The 17145-nt window shown below is 42.9% G+C and overlaps 2 non-coding genes and 4 pseudogenes across 2 annotated transcripts; all 6 read left to right on the top strand.

The window, feature by feature from the left end:
* Positions 1–3794: 3794 nt before the first annotated feature.
* LOC120554497 lies at positions 3795–3934 on the top strand (annotated as a pseudogene).
* Positions 3935–5252: 1318 nt separating this feature from the next.
* Positions 5253–5443, top strand: LOC120554527. Its single transcript, XR_005638495.1, has one exon. It is a non-coding gene; the product is annotated as a U2 spliceosomal RNA (small nuclear RNA).
* Positions 5444–8466: 3023 nt separating this feature from the next.
* On the top strand, positions 8467–8630 carry LOC120554552. Its single transcript, XR_005638506.1, has one exon. It is a non-coding gene; the product is annotated as a U1 spliceosomal RNA (small nuclear RNA).
* A 2026-nt stretch (positions 8631–10656) lies between these two features.
* LOC120554516 lies at positions 10657–10793 on the top strand (annotated as a pseudogene).
* Positions 10794–11512: 719 nt separating this feature from the next.
* Positions 11513–11631, top strand: LOC120554682 (annotated as a pseudogene).
* Positions 11632–16835: 5204 nt separating this feature from the next.
* Positions 16836–17007, top strand: LOC120554658 (annotated as a pseudogene).
* Positions 17008–17145: the final 138 nt, after the last annotated feature.

Below are 17145 nucleotides of genomic sequence, written 5' to 3'. Positions count from 1 at the left end.
ATGTGGAAGTAAACGGTCACTCAGTGAAGATAACAAGAATCTGACAATTCTTCCTATTTTCATACAGAGAAGCACAGAGATGAATGTTCACTAAAGTGTTCAGACTCCAGACCAATAGGTGGTGGTGGGTCAGTTGCCCCCCAGAAACGGAACAAAGACAGGAAGTAGTTTTAATGTGAGAAACAGAACTGTGTTCTTTATGTTTCTCTGAATTTCAAATGTGGATCAAACTACTTTGTTGCAGTATGATTTAGCTTGTTCCTATTTAAACTCTGTTGGGCTGTTACTAGTTTGTTGGAGTTAAATACATAAAACGGGTGACTTTTAAGTCATAGGTGACATAGGGAGTCGTAGTTGGTTGAGTGTCCTGCACGAATGGCCTGCAAGAGCAGTGCCATGTCGTCTTTGTTGTATGAGAAGACGGCAGCAGACTTGAACAGGGCATATTTCGGATGGTGATCTGTTCTGACAGCGGCATTAAATCGGTGCATCCTATTAAAATGTCCAACCGTATCAGCACGCCAGCCTCTGGCCAATTGCTGAACAGCTGCTCAAATGATGAGACCCCACGGACACGACAGTCAACCCCACGTACATGACTTTGGGAGGCGCCTCTCCGCTCTTGTGTACCTGTCCATGAGTCCTTCAGCCGTTGGCCGCAGCTTCTCCAGTGACTCCTGACGCGTCAGTACAGACATGAGGATCTGCCTCTGTTCTTTGGCCACGTTGGTGCACCATTCTGCAGTGCCTTTCCCATCCCCAGACAGTTTCTTGCAGATCTGATAGCAGATTAACATTGACAAACATTTTGGTACACTGTTGATCTTTGTGTTTTAGTGAGGTGTTATTATTAGGGCCCGAGCGCCGACAGTTCCCTTTTCGTTGGTGACGATTTGCCGTGTCTGAGTGCCGTGCAAATGCACGGTCGCAAGGAGCAGGTTTGGAGATGGCAGCTCTGCCCTTGGTGGAGGTAACTGGAAGGAGATGCTCAAATTCCCTGAAGGCAGAGAAAATATACACAGATACAGACCTCATTAGTGATGGAAAAACTCAATTTGAGAATTGACAGTAGCATTAGAACTTATGTACTCTATTACAATGAAGGCTTTCTGTTGTGTTTGCTGCTCTCTGCACTGTTTCGCTGTCTCACTAGTTTAGTCTTTGCCTCAACGCTGAAGGAAAAAATATCTGAGTTGTGATCTTTCCAGAGGTCTTTCCTCTGCAGGTACTCCTCACAGTGGCTCTCCAGCACCTGTCTCCACACCTTGGCCATGGTGTTGCCCTCGGTGCGGTCCCTCATCAGGCGGATCACCTGCTTGTCCACGCCTGAAATTAGAGCACAATCATTTAATGCCTATGAATCTTCATATATTGCAATGATTTAAAATTCAAATAGCTGTTAAATGACACAGACGCTCACCGTAATGTTAGCACAGCAGGGAACATAGCCTTGTGAGCTGGGCTGAGTTGATACATGATTCCTGCCTCCCATGACAGGAAACAGCCAATGGCATGCTCCTCCAACTTGTTGGCAGCTTTCCTTTATGCGTTGCAGGCCAGCACCTTCGTAAGCATCGAGTACCAGCCAGACGTGCCGCAGATCTGTCTGACTGTGTGGGAGTACCCACAACGGTACAGAAAAGCGGTGTTATTGCCACTTACTGGGCACTCAGGCTTGTACCGCCACACCCGTACTGGTCTCCAAAAACAACCATTGCTGTGAAAAAAGGAGTCTGCCGAGGGGACTCTCTGTGCCACTGCTCCGAGGGATAAAACCACATCTGGTCATACTTGAGGACTTTCCTCCACTTCGTACGCCCGTGTTTGTCCTGGTACGATGTTGCCCTCTGGAACAGTCCCCTGACATCGTCCTCTTTCAGCCACTTTAAATCTGCTTGTGGCAGCCCATGTGCAGCAGACTCTCACATTTTGTGCCAGCCTTCAAATGTAACCTGGTAGTGTAACAAAGACAAAACCATATCTAACAACCACTGTACAGCTGAGTGTTTAGTCAGTTCTGTTTGTTTTGGTTTTCTTTTTCTGTCAAGAAATTGATGTAACAAAAACACTAGACATGATGTGACTGGACTTTAGTGAAGGAAGGTTAAACTAAAACACATTGTTGATGGTAGTTCTGGCTCTTATTGGGTCTTCTCTTCCTTCATTGGGTAGACGGATGCTACCAAGACCCGGTGCTGGATCCTGTCATAGGCCTTGAGGATGCTGGCCTTCTTGGGGCTGGAGTGAGAGGCCTTAGGGGAGCGCAGCCACAGCATCTTGACGAGCACATACATAAGGCGGTTGTGCTGCGGGCTGATGTCCTTCTGTGCTGGCGCGTACCTTTTGGCCATCTTCACTATCTGGACCATGGCGGCGTCTGCAAGGTCATCCCTCTTTGTACGGCAGTACAACATGTTGCCCCAGTGTGTGTGGTACAGCTGGTGGTATTTCTGTGACTGCTTGTCGTGCTCCTCCAACGCATTCCAGGAGTCGAGGACCCTGTTCCTTTGCAATCTGTTGAGGAGCAGCTTCTGGTCCGTCAAGCCGACCTCCACCAGCGCAGCGCCGAATGCCTCCAGCTTCTGAAACCCGGGCAGAGGATTGTCACTGCAGACATCCTCCTGTAAAACATACACTGACACACCCACACCCACGCTCACACACACACATACACACACAGAGAAAAGTTCCAGTGCATACAATGTCTTGTTTTTCAGCGGTCACATTTATCCCTATATTCTGTTCTATCAGACAAGTAGGTACTCTACTCACAAAGGCAGGAGGGTTGACCGTAGCAGTCTCACTGCTGGTCAGTGTGATGCGGGGCTCGACAGCAGGATGGTCCTCGTGGCTCTGGTATGCCTCGTCTGCTTCAGCGTCTGGGTCGGCCTGCCCAGGCTGAATGACCTCCTCCTCTGGCCCAGGACCGTGGGTGATGGTGGCCTCGAGAAGGACTACCCCGTGCTCTGGCTGAAAAGATATTCGAGCCCAAGCAGCTCGTCTTCCTGGACGTCGGCCGGGGCCCTGAAGTTCTCTTCCACCGTCTCACCAAACAGCTGCTGGCAGCGGGAGTTGAGGTGAAATATTTTGACCTTTTAATGAACAACCAAGCAAAAGCTCTAGTGCACCACATTAGGTTATTGTTCCTTGTAGTATAAATGCAATGCCAAGATGTTTCCTTCCTTGAAGGCAGTCTTGGGATCCCTCAGCCTGTGGTCCTGTGGTCCCGCAAACTGACTTCTTCCCTGCTGGACCTTGGTTTCCTTTGAGGCTTTTAGCAGACATTGTTGCCTCTCTGCCGGCAGGCTGGTGTCGGCAATTCGGAGGGCTGGCAGCAAAGTATCCATGTCCTGAAACTGGCAACAGACTATTATCAATGCCTGATATTGGCAACAAACTTATCAATATCATGTTCATTATAACCACTGTCAGGACTGGTGCGCAGGTAGGCAAGGTTGGGACCCAAATGCTTTAATAAAGACAGGCAAAACTTACTTGGAGCAATAATCCATAAATAAAGGAAATCCACGACCGGGAATACAGAAACAAAAACAGAACGCACAGCAAACAAGATGAGACAATCAGACAAGAGACAAGGGAAACACAAAGACTAAATACACCAGGTAACGAGGACTAACGAGCAGTTGCTGATTGACGATGGTTACGCCCTGTCACCATGTCCCGTGACTAATTTGCATACTCTACGTTTAATTGGTAGTCTACGTTCGCCGGCTGACCGTAGACAGTTCGGCTCTCTGATTGGCCTAGAGTCTACAGTGAACGTAGACTCTGGGCCAATTACGGGCCGTAACTGTCTACAGTCAAAGTAGAGCTTTTGCACTTCGGTAGAGAGAACATCTGTGAATTCCCCAAACGTGGGAATCTCGACTGCATAATTTGTGATAGTGGGGGACTGCGTTCGCGCTCTCCCCTGATAACATGTGAAATGAAAATATTTTCATCAGAATAATCAGATGAAGCTTTGCTAGAAGATGCTGGATTACATGTAAAGAATCTAGAGAACAGTGGCTCAAAGGGTTTATTTATTAAAAATAGGAAACATGACATGTAATATTAATATATCCTCACACATTACTTTAAATCAATCCAGATTCAGTGAACCATCCTCTAATGAATGTGAAATCAGTCATAACAGCTCTCTGTTGTTAATGTAGATGTGGAAGTAAACAAGAATCCGACAATTAGTATAAACTTTATTGCAGACACAGGTCCATATAACACATAACGCAATATACATAGTATAAAAAAAGAGATACATAATTGCAAATTAGCCTATATGATATACAATAATACATACAAATTGCATATTAACCTATAGAATATACAGGCTATTGCACCAATGCTGTCTTAACCCAGAAGTGTATCTATAACAGCTTTTCACAGGGCTGACTAGAGCTTTGATTATGTGGTTCTCTGAGTTGTCCAGGCGACACATGAAACTAAACATCAGTGGTCTTAAGAGTGCTTCACAGGTTGGCACTCTAGTGGACACAAACAAATGACTGGCACTATGCCACCTAGGGACACAGAGCAGCAGCCTCATTGCATCATTGTATGCTACCTTGAGCCTCTGCATACTCTTTTTCTTATAGTTAGACCACAACTGAGCAGTATATAGCGGTGTGATGTAATTCTAAACAGAGAGCACTTCACAGAGTCAAAGCACATAGAGAACCTCCTTATAAGCATGTTAGCAATTCTTCCCATTTTCATACAGAGAAGCACATAGGTAAATGTTTAATAAAGTGCCGTTCACTCTCCAGACCAATAGGTGGCGGTGTGTCAGTTACCCATCGGCAGGAAAACAAAGACAGGAAGTAGTGGTAATGTGAGAAATAAGTTTTTTTATTCTTTTCTCTGAACTTTAAATGTGGATCAAACTACTTTTGGTAGCAGTATGATTTTAGTTTAGTCTTATTTGAACTTGCTGTTGGGCTGTTACTCATTTGTTGGAGTCAAATACATTCAACTGGTGACTTTGGGGATACAGCATTGCATGATGAGATATGTGTTTTCTCAAGTAACATGTAAATAATTGTTGTCAGTCTTAGTACAACCATAAGCTTGTTATAAATATCGCCACAAACCGTCACCAGTTGTACATGAACTCAAATGTCCGTCGTTCCTGTTTTATACGGTGACCTAAACAGTTGTGTTGTAGTTAATTAGCGACCCATAGGTGAGACGTACCGTGCGGAGAATGTGGTCCTCTCTGCCGACCCTTTCTCAGTATCGCTTCTCGGCCTTTTGGCTAAGATCAAGTGTAGTATCTGTTCTTATCAGTTTAATATCTGATACGTCCCCTACCCGGGGACCATATATTAAATTGATTTTTGGAACTGGGAGATGGAATAGGGGCTTGCTCCGTCCACTCCACGCATCGACCTGGTATTGCAGTACCTCCAGGAACGGTGCACCCCCCTCTCAATGTTTAACATCAATCTTATTCACATGTTGTTGTTGTGGTGGGTACATTTTATTATATAAGTGTAATATAAGTGCTCTGGTGATGATATTGTGGTTTTAAGAGCAGGAGGTTGCTCAGTGGAGACATGTTTTTAATGCCTGTCACTGTAAAATGAATCAAACCAGTAACTGTTGAGAAGGAGATTGTTAAAAGAAATGTGCTGTTCTTTGCACTCACTGCTTGTAGATTCTTGATCTTGGTAGATCCTCAAACTTGATGTAGTTGGTTAGTTTTATTTCACTGTAGTTTTGAACGGTCTGTTCAGTCTGATAATTAGGTTAGCTCATTCCCCAAAAGTGAGAATCCTTTCTGCTTAATTTCTGCCGCCGTTTCCCAGCCGGCTTTCTGCTGACATTAAAAAGGCATATGCACTTCACTTTCTGTTATCTAAGTTATTTCTTCTTGCTGTATACGTTGCATAGACACAAGCACAGAGATGAATGTTTACTAAAGTCAATAATAAATTGGCCTTGCCATGGTCGTGCTGCATTCAAAGTTGTTGTAAAATACCCTTTTCCCATCTAGTGGTCGTTTTTGCCGTTCTATAATGTCGTTTTTTTTTGTGCTCCTTTTTGAAACAAATAATATGCGGATTAAATATCAGGTAATCAGCTGTAAAGTAGCTACACCTTTTTATTTTATTTATTTATTTTTATTGAGAGGAGTAAAGCATTATACAATGAAACCATGAAAGTTAGATTTTTTCCTCCTGTTTTTGTAGCTACACCTTTTTAAAGGATCTCTAAATCAGCCTCTGCTGGGTAGAAATTGGTGAAATTGTATAACTAAAATAAAAAAAGTTAACACCAACATTTAGTGGCAAAATCCATTGTTATGTCTCCAAAATTATATAGTATAAGTTAAAGTTTAAGTCACCACTACCTCTGGTCAAAATATTGACTTAGAATCTCAATATATAGACTTATGTCAAAATATTGACTTAGTATCTGAATATATTGACGTAGTAACTCAGAATATAGACTAAGAATCTCATACCAATGAGAACATTTAAAACAGACTTACAATCTCAATAAATTACTCAACATCTCAAAGTATCGACTTAGTATCTCAATATATTGACTTAGTAACTTAGAATATTGACTAGGAATCTGAAAGTAGTGACAAACTTTAAAATATTGACTTAGAATTAGGGCTGCACAATTAATCGAATTTTAATCACGATCACGATTTTGGCTTCCCACGATCAAATCTGCCTGATTATTAGTGTTTACTGTAGCTAGCTAATGGTAGGCTAACGTTACCTGCTGTGTAACATGTTATTAGTGTTTACTGTAGCTAGCTAATGGTAGGCTAACGTTACCTGCTGTGTAACGTCTTATTAGTGTTTACTGTAGCTAGCTAATGGTAGGCTAACGTTACCTGCTGTGTAACGTGTTATTAGTGTTTACTGTAGCTAGCTAATGGTAGGCTAACGTTACCTGCTGTGTAACGTCTTATTAGTGTTTACTGTAGCTAGCTAATGGTAGGCTAACGTTACCTGCTGTGTAACGTGTTATTAGTGTTTACTGTAGCTAGCTAATGGTAGGCTAACGTTACCTGCTGTGTAACGTGTTATTAGTGTTTACTGTAGCTAGCTAATGGTAGGCTAACATTACCTGCTGTGTAACGTGTTATTAGTGTTTACTAGCTTGACATGCATCGATGTTTATGTTGCCTCGAACGTGGGTTTCGGAGCATCAGAGCGCAACGCAGACATGTAAGTAGCAGTGTAATGAGTCACCAAAATCCGCATTGCTATTTCGTCAGGTAGATCCCTTACGGCAAACGTGCATGTGTGGAAAGCGGTCGCACAACAGCTGAAATGGCATACTCCTTCACAGTATCCTTCAATAAAGGAGGAATGTAGCACAATATGGATGTATTAGCAGGAATGTAGCACAATAGGGATGTAAAAGTAGTTATAATTAGCTTATGTGACAATAATATTATTTTTGGTTAAAATCAACAAATAATCGTGATAATTAATCGTGATTTCAATATTGATCAAAAATAATCGTGATTATCATTTTGGCCATAATCTTGCAGCCCTACTTAGAATATAAATATATTAACTTCTGCACACCGGCGTGCAACATATTACTTTGTATTATGGAGTCTGGAGATCCTTTTTTTCTTGGTGAAGACACTTTTGTTTCTACTGTTTCAACTGAATTTTATTAATGCTGATAGTGTTTGGATGCTTTCAACGGTTTGTTAGAATTCTGCATTAGCAAAACAATTTTTTTTATAAAATGATGAATCTTTACCCGGACAAGTGACTTTTGTGCATGGACAAGTGAAACGTAAATGTACTTGTCCAAAGGACAAGTGCCTCAAAAAGTTAATGTCAAGCCCTGCTTTCTGCATTATTTCTGCTGCCGTTTCCCAGTCGACTTTGTGCTGACATTAAAAAGGCATCTGCACTTCATTTTCTGTTATCGAAGTTATTTCTTCTTGCTGTATATGTTGCATAGACACAAGCACAGAGATGAATGTTTACTAAAGTGTTGTTCACTCTCCAGACCAATAGGTGGTGGTGGGTCAGTTGCCCCCCAGAAATGAACAAAGACAGGAAGTAGTTTTAATGTGAGAAACTGAACTGTGTTTTTATGTTTCTCTGAATTTAAAACGTGGATCTAACTACTTTTTGTTGCAGTATGATTTAGCTTGTTCCTATTTAAACTCTCTGTTGGGCTGTTAGTAGTTTGTTGGAGTTAAATACAGAAAACGGGTGACTTTTGAGTTTGCTTTTGATTTGAAGATACAGCATTGCATTATGGGAAATATAGATGCCTTATTTCTCAAGTGAAATGTAAATAATCTTTGTTAGCCTTAGTACAGACATGTTTGTCCTATATTTAAATCCTGTAGATGTTCATGCCTTCTGTAGTAGATGTTGGTAATTTGTATATTGTCGGCACCATTAGTCAGCGTGGTGTTTCTGTGAAAGACTCTCCTGACTCTGATGTGTACAACTCATACTTACCTGGCAGGGGAGATACCATGATCAAGAAGGTGGTTCACCCAGGGCGAGGCTTGGCCATTGCACTCCGGCTGAGCTGACCTCTGCGAATTCCCCAAATGTGGGAATCTCGACTGCATAATTTGTGATAGTGGGGGACTGCGTTCGCGCTCTCCCCTGATAACGTGTGAAATGAAAATATATCCATCAGAATAATCAGATGAATGTCTGACACTAACGCAACAAAATCAGTTCTTGTAATGTTATTAATATATCCTCACACATTACTCTAAATGAATCCAGATTCAGTGAATCATCCTCTAATGAATGTGAAATCAGTCATAACATCTCTGTTGTTAATGTAGATGTGGAAGTAAACTGTCAATCAGTGAAGAAAACAAGAATCTGACAATTCTTAGCACATAAGCACATAGAGAACCTCCTTATAAGCATGTTAGCAATTCTTCCCATTTTCATACAGAGAAGCACATAGGTAAATGTTTACTAAAGTGTCGTTCACTCTCCAGACCAATAGGTGGCGGTGGGTCAGTTACCCATCGGCAGGAAAACCAAGACAGGAAGTAGTGGTAATGTGAGAAATACGTTTTTTTTATTCTTTTCTCTGAACTTTAAATGTGGATCAAACTACTTTAGGTAGCAGTATGATTTTAGTTTAGTCTTATTTGAACTTGCTGTTGGGCTGTTACTAATTTGTTGGCGTTAAATACATAAAACAGGTGACTTTTAAGTCATAGGTGACATAGGTGTCAGCAGACCATCAGTCAGGGAGTCGTAGTGGGTTGAGTGTCCTGCACGAATGGCCTGCAAGAGCATGTCGTCTTTGTTGAATGAGAGGACGGCAGCAGACTTGAACAGGGCATATTTCGGATGGTGATCTGTTCTGACAGCGGCATCAAATCGGTGTATCCAATTAAAATGTCGAACCGTATCAGCATGCCAGCCTCTGAACAGCTGCTCAAATGACGAGACCCCACGGACACGACAGTCAACCCCACGGACATGACTTTGGGAGGCGCCTCTCCCGCTCTCGTGTACCTGTCCATGAGTCCTTCAGCCGTTGGCCGCAGCTTCTCCATGAACAAGCAAACAAAAGCTCTAGTGCACCACATTAGGTTATTGTTCCTTGTAGAATAAATGCAATGCCAAGATGTTACCTTCCTTGAAGGCAGTCTTGGGATCCCTCAGCCTGTGGTCCTGTGGTCCCGCAAACTGACTTCTTCCCTGCTGGACCTTGGTTTCCTTTGAGGCTTTTAGCAGACATTGTTGCCTCTCTGCCGGCAGGCTGGTGTCAGCAATTCGGAGGGCTGGCAGCAAAGTATCCGTATCCTGAAATTGGCAACAGACTATTATCAATACCTGATATTGGCAACATACTTTTATCAATATCATGATCATTATAACCATTGCAATAGTCACTATTATTAGACAAATGGAGGCAAAAGCTATATCTTTGTCACTAGAATAAAAAATATACACAATTGGCAAATGTAACACGTATTTAAATTCATACAAACGAGGTGGATAGTTTATTTTATTTTTGCATAAATAATGTCTCCGGGCCAAATCGCAGACACACTGACTTGAGTTGCAGCTTGAAAGAGTGCTTGTGCATTGTCGTTGGGGTCACTCAACTTCCACGTTACAATGCTAACAACTTATTTATTGTTGTGACATTCACAAAGTAGACAGGAAAACGATATAAATATAGCATATATACATTTTTAGCGAAAATAAACTTTATAGAGTTGATTCAACAAAACTCCCATGATTTAAAAAATCATGACTCCCATTATGCTGAAAATCGTTTATTAAAAATAAAACGGTTATCTTGTTAAATCAAAAAGGTAGTTATATCGCTTGAATATGATCGTTGTAGGTTAATGCAGGACAAAATCTACCATTACAGCGTCAAGTTCACTTATAATCTCGATTATTCGGTGATGAGCGAGGTCATTCACCTAACTACGTCACTACTCAGCGACTGACATTACAAACTAGATCTAGTTATGACTGAATGCCCACATCAATCAAATATACCCATTTATATCAAATAAATCCTGTAGTTGATATTTTAAAGTGTCCACCTTGGCTGTTCTGGGGTGATTGGAGAGGGGAGCCGGCTGACCGTAGACAGTTCGGCTCTCTGATTGGCCCAGAGTCTACAGTGAACGTAGACTCTGGGCCAATGATGGGCCGTAACTGTCTACAGTGAACGTAGAGCTTTTGCACTTCGGTAGAGAGAACATCTGTGAATTCCCCAAATGTGGGAATCTCGACTGCATAATTTGTGATAGTGGGGGACTGCGTTCGCGCTCTCCCCTGATAACATGTGAAATGAAAATATACACATCAGAATAATCAGATGAAGCTTTGCTAGAAGATGCTGGATTACATGTAAAGCATCTAGAGAACAGTAGCTCAAAGGGTTTATTTATTAAAAGTAGGAAACATGACATGTAACATCTGTGACAATGTTGATGGAGCAAAATAAGTTCTTGTAATGTTGTCAGAGAAGCACATAGGTAAATGTTTACTAAAGTGTTGTTCACACTCCAGACCAATAGGTGGCAGTGGGTCAGTTACCCACCGGCAGAAAACAAAGACAGGAAGTAGTGGTAATGTGAGAAATAAAAGTGTTTTAATTCTTTTCTTTGAACTTCAAATGTGGATCAAACTACTTTAGGTAGCAGTATGATTTAGTTTAGTCTTATTTGAACTTGCTGTTGGGCTGTTAGTCATTTGTTGGAGTCGGATACATTCAACTGGTGACTTTAGCTTCTGATTTGGGGATACAGCATTGCATGATGGGATACGTGCCCATTTTCCTCAAGTAACATGTAAATAATTGTCTTTCTTAGCACAAACACAAGCTTGTTATAAATCTCACCACAAACCATCACCAGTTGTACATGAACTCAAATGTCCGTTGTTCCTGTTTTATACGGTGACCTAAACAGTTGTTTGGTTGTAGTTAATTAACAACCCATAGGTGAGACGTACCGTGCGGAGAATGTGGTCCTCTCTGCCGACCCTTTCTCAGTATCGCATCTCGGCCTTTTGGCTAAGATCAAGTGTAGTATCTGTTCTTATAAGTTTTTTTTATTATTATTATTATTATTGACACAAGTTCAAACACATTTCATAGAGGTCCTCACACAATTCACAAAACTTCAGTTACCATTTAAAATACAACTCAATAAATAAGTTACTCTGTAAAACTACGTTTAAAACAGGTGGTGTACAGTAAAAGCATTTGTTTTCATACGTAATACAGGTAAAAGTTGTTTTCATAAGTTTCAGGTAAATATAAAATGTTGTCATCTTGTGCATGTCAGAGTGCGTTTAGTGACCATATTAAAAGTCTTAAGAGAGTGCGTTGGTTGAAAAGCTCTTTTCAAAAATCAGTTGTGCAGGAGCGCAGTTAGGGACAACAAGGATGTACTTAATCCGTTTGGGTCTCTCGGGATCCTCTTGCGGTGCTCAGAGGAGGCCCTCCCCTTTTTGCTCCTTCCCACCTGCCTCACCCGGAGAGTCAGGCCGCCGCTGCTTTGACCTTTTTCTGTGTGGCTCCGGCTCCTTCGTCCGAATGGGCACAGAGGCGATTCTTCTTTGTGGCTGTGTCCTTGGCCTGCCGCTTGCAGCTCGGGCCATTCGGGCCGTGGCTGCAGCCATCCTGATCACAGCCACGGGGGGGATCTGCATGTGCTTTCTTACCAGCAAGTTTCTGGAGATCCAAATGGCGTCTTTGATGGCGGCCAGGGTGAGCCACTGATTTGCAAAGTCACATGCTGGCATCGGTTTCTTTGGGCTCACCCCATATAGCACTAGCTGTGCTGTGAGGACCTCCCTTGCTGGTAAGTACGGCAATTGCAAGGAGCCGGCCATTGCCCACTGGTCTACGGCAGCGCTGCACTCCCAGAGCAAATGCCTCACCGACTCGGGCTCGCCACAGCCAGGTCGGGGGCAGGTTGAGTGCGCTGACATGCCCCGGGAGTGCATAACGGACCTGACCGGGAGGATCTCATGAGCCACCATCCATGACAGGTCCCGGAGTCTGTTTGGGAGAGCCGAATGGTTCACGTTGCGCCAAACAGTTAGGGGCTCGCCAAGTGCCAGCCCGCGCACTGGACTCACTGGTTCCCGCTCCTGCACAACTGAAATGAGAGAGCGATGGTTTGTTAAAACATACACTTCTTCTTGCTCAAGGTGAAAAACGTTTTAAAAAGGTCTGGATAAAAGCATAGGTTGGCGGCAGGATAAAAGACACTGGTACTTTAAGATCCGAGGGTAATATCTTCAATCTTCTGAGGTATGACCCCATCCAGAACCGTGCCATAGCTGTAGTCTTAGGATTTCTGGATGGGGCCGTGGCTGCTGTTATGTGTATAGCTGTAAATCTGCTCCCTAAAAACAATAACTGGTCCGGCACTCCTTTCCCTCCTTTCTCTTTTGGCTTCTTCATCACGCTTCTTTGCACTCGTTCCCACTTGGACCCCCACAGGAAATAAAAGATGGCTCGTTCCAGGTCTAAAATCACTTTCCTAGGTGGGATAAAAACAGAGCTGATGAGTAAAAATAAGGGTAAAATCACTGCCTTGATGATTAAAACCTTTCCTTCCATTGTCAGTCCTCTAAGTTTCCAGTACCCTAGTCTCTGCCTAACTTTCCCTACCGTGTCTGGCCAATTTGTTTTCCCTCCCCCCTCCCGGTCGAATTTTACCCCAAGTATTTTTTGGTCGGTCCGGGTCACAGTCAGGGGGAGTCCGGTAGTCTCAGTCGCCGTCCACGGCCCATAAAAATGGGCTAGGGTCTTGCCTCTATTTAGTTTTGACCCAGAGGCCCGTCCGAAACAGTCGGTCAAGTCTAGAGTCCTGTTGACAGATAAAAGGTCAGTGCATAAAATGTTAATATCATCCATATATAAAATGCACTTTGTTGCGAGTCCCCCGCTCCCCGGCACTCCTACCCCATTAATCAGTTTGTCCCTTCTCAAGATCTGTGCCAGTGGTTCGATGGAAATAACATAAAGGAGGGCAGATAACGGACAACCCTGACGGACACCGCAGTTGATATTGACTGCTTTTGTCAGATTCCCATTAACGAGGAATTTGCTGGTAATGCCCCGGTACAGCAATCCCACCCAGGCTATAAACCTTCTTGGGAAGCCCATTTTTTGCAGTACCTGGAAAAGGTACTGGTGCGAGACCCGATCAAAAGCCTTCTCAAAATCTAAATTTAGGACTACTAGCCGGATGTTTCTGTCTCTTGCATAACAGATGGTGTCTCGGATCAGTACGAGGCTGTCGGTGATCTTCCTCCCTGGTATGGCACAGGCTTGATCCGGGTGAATCAACCCTTCTAAAAACAGAGACATGCGTGATGCTAAAAGTTTACTAAAAAGTTTACAATCAACATTTAAAAGTGTGATGGGTCTCCAATTTCTCAGGTCAGTCTTGTCTTTGTCTTTGTAAAGAAGGGTCACTATCCCTACTCTAAAGCTGTCAGGAAGTCGTTCAAGTTTTTCAAAGTCACTAAAAACATCAAACAAGTCAGGTGCTAAAATGTCCCAAAATGTTAAATAAAATTCTACGGGAAGTCCGTCTTCTCCTGGGGACTTCCCTGTTCTAAAACTCTTGATACATTCATTTAACTCTAGAATGGTAAAATCTTGGGTTAAAAGCACACTGTCGTCTATTGTCTGCTCAATGAAATTTAAAACTTCCATCATGGTGTCTCTTTGAACCGGTTTTTCTCTATATAGTTCTGTATAAAAGTTTTCAATTGTGTCTTTAAGTTCTTCTGTTGTTTTAACAGTGCAGCCATTTTCTTTTTTTAAGCTAAAAATGCCCCCCCCTTTATTTACTATTTTCTTAAAAAAGTATCTTGTACACTTTTCCCCTTCCTCTATTTCTTTTTCTTTGCTTCTTAAAATGACACCCTTGCTTTTCATTTCTGCTAAAAGGGACATCTCTACTTTAATTTGTTTCATGTCTTCATGTAGATCCATCCCTTGTTGGTTTAGTTTAAAATAACGCTGAGTCGTTTTTGCAGTCCCAACATTGTCCGTCTGTCGTTATCTTTCTTTCTCTTACCTGCCTGTCTAAAGAAAGTCTGGGTCCGCGCTTTTACCATTTCCCACCACTGTGCACGTATATGTATTACAAGTCTTGAAGGGTCTGCCACTCTAGGTACTGCTCCCGATACTGACTAACTAACTCCCTATCTTCTAAAAGGGAGCAGTTGAGCTTCCACAGACCACTTCCTAGTATCACCTCAGAAGAAAGTGAGAGGGTGCAGGAAAGCATAGCGTGGTCAGAAAAGAAGACAGGTTCCAATCTAGCATCCATTGGTGGGCAATCGCGTGATAAAATGTAATCTATACGAGAGGCTCTAGTGCCATCACCACTGAACCAGGTGAAGCCTTGCTCTCTGGGATGCATGGTTCTAAAACAGTCGAGAAGTTTAAAATCTTTGCATGTGTCCCGTAATAAAACCGATGTTTTGTCAATTTTAAGATCTTCCCCTGCTCCTTTCCTGTCGTTCCTGCTTAAAATACAATTAAAATCTCCCCCTACAACTAGTGGTGCCCTACCTAGCATGTGGAACTGCAGGTCTTCTAAAAGGTCATACCTGTCATTTTTATCATTAAAACCATAAATATTTAAGACGTTAAAATCTCTTCCCATAAAAGTCAAGTGTGCTAAAAGTGCCCGGCCGTCTCTCACCACTGTGCTACCCTTCACCGTGACTAGGGGGTTTTTGATTAGAATGGCCACTCCATCATTTTTGTTCTGGTTTGATCCACTCCATATTGATGTTTGTTGCCATAACTCCTCCCAATCTCTGTAATGGTTTAAAAACGGCAGGCCACACTCCTGTATTAAAAACACATCAGACTTAAAAGAGTTAAGAAAAGATAAAACAGTCTCTGCTCTAACTCTCGACTTCACACTTCTCACATTTATGGTTGAGAATGTAAGTGTCATGAGTATGATTATAAATAACAAATATGACATTTTAAAAGACTAAGAGGGGAGTTGCAATGTTAAAATGTCTTAAAAGAGGCAGTCAATCACTTGTGAATGGAGCTCTTCCTTCACTCCCATTGGTGAAAGGGGAAGGGTTTGAGCTTCATTTCCCGGTCGGACTCTAGGGGTGGGCCTTTGTTGCAAGGTTGCATTTAAGTTTGAGTCCTTGGGGGTTGATTGCAGAGCTATGTTTAGGAAAGAGACCTCATTTGGAGAATTGGGCGGGAAGACTCTGGGCTCCCCCACAGATAAACTGTCTGAAGAGTTGCCAGCTCTTCCCTTCTTCTCTGCGACTCCAGGAGACTCGGAGGACGTTTCCGATAATGGCCTCTTGGCCGGCTGGGCATTGGGGAGGGAGGCATCCTCGCTATTGCCTTGTGACTGTTCACTTTCATGTTCTAGACTAGCTCCGCCTTCTGCCTGCACTGCCTCCTCTTTCTCACCACTCTCCCCTGGTTGGGCAGTTACAGGCCCCTCCTCCTCTCCCCCCTCGCAAATTGCCTGTTCTCCAATCACAGGATTTGGAGGGAGATTTGAATTTCCCAGCTCGGCTTCTTCAAACAGCTCTCTAAAAGGTTCATCCGGTCCGCCATTTTGTTCCTTTGTGACTACCTTTGCTGCTTTCAGTTTGTTGGCAAAAGACTTTGGGCAATCTCTGAAAAGGTAGTTTGTTTCTCCACAAAGATTACACTTCCTGCCATTGGTACACACCTCAAATGTATGCCCAATTTCTCTACATTTCCCACAAATTGTCTGTTCACATGCCAGGTGCCCATGCTCACCACACTTGCGGCAGAGTTTGGGCTGTCCCTGATAGTGGATGTAGCCTCTGTTGTTACCGAGAACTATCATTGATGGCAGATGTTTCAGGCCCTGGAAGCCCTGAGGGTCCTGATATTGATATATGGGGACCCTCCACGCGCAATTCCAGATTCCATCCTCATCCCTCACCTTGGTAGCCTGGCCTTTCACAGTGCAATATCTCCCCAGCCACAAACAAATGTCGTCCGCATTCACTGTCTCATTGAACATTCTAACAATGACTGTTTTAAAGGCATTGTCAGTCAGTTTCTCAACATTGAAAACAGAAAACTGGGGTTTTTCATTTTCATATCTGTTCCAGAAGTCTCTAAAAACACTGGCAGAGCGAAAGCTTACATCAAAACCTTTGTTAAAAGGCAAGGTAACAATACAATTGATGTCTTCTGGTGGGAAATGTAACGTTCTCTGTATTAACTTCCTGGAGAAGTCAAGTCTTGACATCACCGAAAGATTACCATCTTTGTCCTTAAAATTGAAGCGGACACTGTGGTGCCTCCGCATGCCAGCAAAAAAAATAAAATAAATAAAAAAAATCTGTTCTTATCAGTTTAATATCTGATACGTCCCCTACCCGGGGACCATATATTAAATTGATTTTTGGAACTGGGAGATGGAATAGGGGCTTGCTCCGTCCACTCCACGCATCGACCTGGTATTGCAGTACCTCCAGGAACGGTGCACCCCCCTCTCAATGTTCAACATCAATCTTATTCACATTCTCTGGCCGTTGTTGTGGTGGTGGGTAAATAAGCTACGTTCACACCGCAAGTCTTAATGCCTAATTCAGATATTTTTTTTTATTTTTTTTTGCTCAGATCCAATTT

This window comes from Perca fluviatilis, chromosome 2 (assembly GCF_010015445.1).
Source record: "Perca fluviatilis chromosome 2, GENO_Pfluv_1.0, whole genome shotgun sequence".
NCBI lineage: Eukaryota > Metazoa > Chordata > Actinopteri > Perciformes > Percidae > Perca > Perca fluviatilis.
The sequence above is the reverse complement of the archived record's forward strand: the minus strand, read 5'-3'. Positions and strand labels throughout refer to the sequence as shown.